Source organism: Puma concolor, chromosome B3 (genome assembly GCF_028749965.1).
Source record: "Puma concolor isolate L17-30 chromosome B3, mPumCon1.1.hap2, whole genome shotgun sequence".
Lineage (NCBI taxonomy): Eukaryota > Metazoa > Chordata > Mammalia > Carnivora > Felidae > Puma > Puma concolor.
The window spans coordinates 37,870,582-37,873,292 of record NC_141672.1 but is presented as its reverse complement, the minus strand read 5'-3'; the positions used below and the strand labels follow the sequence as shown (position 1 = coordinate 37,873,292).

At 45.9% G+C, this 2,711-nt stretch overlaps 1 pseudogene; it reads left to right on the top strand.

Moving 5' to 3' along the window:
- The first annotated feature begins 970 nt into the window (after positions 1-970).
- LOC147579910 (cytochrome c oxidase assembly protein COX20, mitochondrial pseudogene) lies at positions 971-1,321 on the top strand (annotated as a pseudogene).
- The last annotated feature ends 1,390 nt before the right edge of the window (positions 1,322-2,711 follow it).

The window sequence follows — 2,711 nt, the reverse complement described above, 5'->3', positions numbered from 1 at the left end:
GCTGCCGACTTCAGCTCAGGTCATGATCTCACGGTCCGTGAGTTCAAGCCCCGCGTTGGGCTCTGTGCTGACAGCTCAGAGCCTGGAGCCTGTTTCAGATTCTGTGTCTCCCTCTCTCTGACCCTCCCCCGTTCATGCTCTGTCTCTCTCTGTCTCAAAAATAAATAAATGTTAAAAAAAAAAAATTTAAAATAATTATTTTGGATTGTCCAGGTGTGGCCAGTGTAATCACAAGAGTACTTAAAAGGGGAGGAGGGAAACAGGATGGAGAGAACTAGAGAAATGGTAGTGTGAGGAAGGCTGGGAGGGCCTGATGTCCCTGGTTTTGAAGGTGAAAAGTGGCAGCAATGAGCCAAGAGGATGTGCATCTTCTAGAACTTGGGGAAGGCAAGGAAATAGATTTTCTCCTCTCCAGAAGTGACATGTAGCCCTGCCAACACCTGATGAGACTTCCAGAAATGTAGGATAATAAATATTGTTCCAGCCAGAAAGTTTGGACAATTTGTTACAGCAGCAACAGGAAACAAATACACTGCCACAACTGCTTCCCAAAGTAGTTTTGTCAATTCATAGACTTAGGGCGCTTTGAAAAAATATCCAGGCTTCAGCCCTATACCTCTCTAACCGAACTGGTATCTCATGATGGTCGGGAGGGGGGGGGGGGGGTGGGGGGGGTGGGGGGGGGGGAGGTGGGAGGGGGTGGCACAGTGGTAATTAAATTCATTAGATGATTCTGATACATCCTGAAGTTGAGAACTACTTATCTGAAGCCTTAAAGCTAAACCCAGTTCTCATCATTGAAGAATGTGGTAGTGATTTGACCACAGGATTGAAAGCAGTTCTCATAAAGACAGTTCCGGATGCTAGAAGGGTCCTTCTCCCTTGTCTACTCAAGAATTAGCATAGCTAAAAAGAAAAAAAAAAAAAAAGAATTAGCATAGCCAGGGGCCACAGGGGGCCACTGGAGTCCATGGCTGATGCACTGAAGCCCAGCGGGTCTACTAAAGGGAAGCCTTTTAAGCTCCTAGGAATGTAGATGTCAAAAACATTTCCTGTGCACAGGATCTGATTATCACCAAGTTCATTGGTGTCTCTTGTGGCTGGACATTTCTTGTTAACTAGTAGAATTAGAAGATCATGTGATGTTGGAGTAAGACTCATCTTCATGCCTTTAAGATGCTGGTTCCATTGTAGGTATAGTTATGTAAAGCTAAGAATCCAGGAAAGAATTGCCAGAGAAGGAATTAAAAATATGATTTTTCCTGAAAGTACCCACCCTTTTCCTGAAATGAAACAAACCAATGACAACAGCAGCAAGTAAGCGATGTTAAGCACAGAAAGCCCAAATGCAGCTCACTGAAGTCAGTGTGAACAAAGCTGAGGTCAACTAGGGGCACGTGGGTGGCTCAGTTGATTGTCTGACTTCATGCTCAAGGGGTGATCTCACGGTTTGTGAGTGTGAGTTCGAGCCCCACGTCAAGCTTGCTGCTGTCAGCCCAGAGTCCGCTTCGGAACCTCTGTTCCCCCCCCCCCCCCCGCCCCTCCTCCACTTGCTCGCTGTCTCTCTCTCAAAAATAAGTAATAAACCTTAAAAAAAAAAAAGCTGAGGTCAACTATATCAAACATCATATGTACCATATAGGCTTTCAATCAAGTATGTGTAAGTTAAAAAAAAGATTAATATAGCTAACCTTTTACACTGCTCCATGGCTGAACAATCAGTTACTACTGACACAATTCATAAAGCAGCATTAAGGCTAAGGCCTCTTTGTATTTACAGAAGATCTTTCTTTAATGTGTTTATAAAGTGGCTCTTTCAGAAACTGCCACACCTTGGCACCTTTATTTTCATGGAAATCATGACCTTAGGCACTGGTAGTATTCACAATTCCTCAGAAAAGGGGAGCTCTGGGCAGCAGGGGATACAGTCCCCCCAGCCCTGTTTGCTGAAGCCACAGCAGGTGCTGACCTTGGGCCATGGCCCTGGGGGGATCCTGAACAAGAAGGTGGTTCTTACAGCTTCAGCAGGTTGGGCTGCGGGTGGAAGCTCTGGACAGGGCATCCCTGCCTTTCCTGTTTTGCCAGGGCCCAAGGCAATCTTGAGAGGAAAGCTAAGTGAGCTGCTTGCGTTGCAGTCAGAAGCCTGGAGTCAACTTCCCAGGCAGTGATTCCACAAACTACTGGCCCCTGCTTGGCATCAAATTTATGTGTCCTGAGAAGCCTCGGGCAGTTTCCATCACAAAGATATGATATCAAAAGGAATGAAGAGTGATCCAATATTGAAACTATGAAACTACTTGGAGCTGATAGTTCAAGTATTTTCCTGGCAAATGTCATGTATCACTGTTTTCCCTTAAAATTTGAAATATTCTGGGGTGCCTGGGTGGTTCAGTTGGTTGAGCGTCCAACTCTTTTTTTTTATTAACTGTTTCAAATGTTTCATTTATTTTTGAGAGAGACAGAGCATGATGGGGGGGAGGGAGGGCAGAGAGAGAGGGAGACAGAATCCGAAACAGGCTCCAGGTTCTGAGCTGTCAGCACAGAGCCCGACGTGGAGCTCAAACTCGTGAACCATGAGATCATGACCTGAACTGAAGACGACGCTTAACCGACTGAGCCACCCAGGTGCCCCTGAGTGTCCAACTCTTGATTTTGGCTCAAGTCATGATCCCAGGATCATGGGATCAAGTGGAGCCTGCTTAAGATTCTCC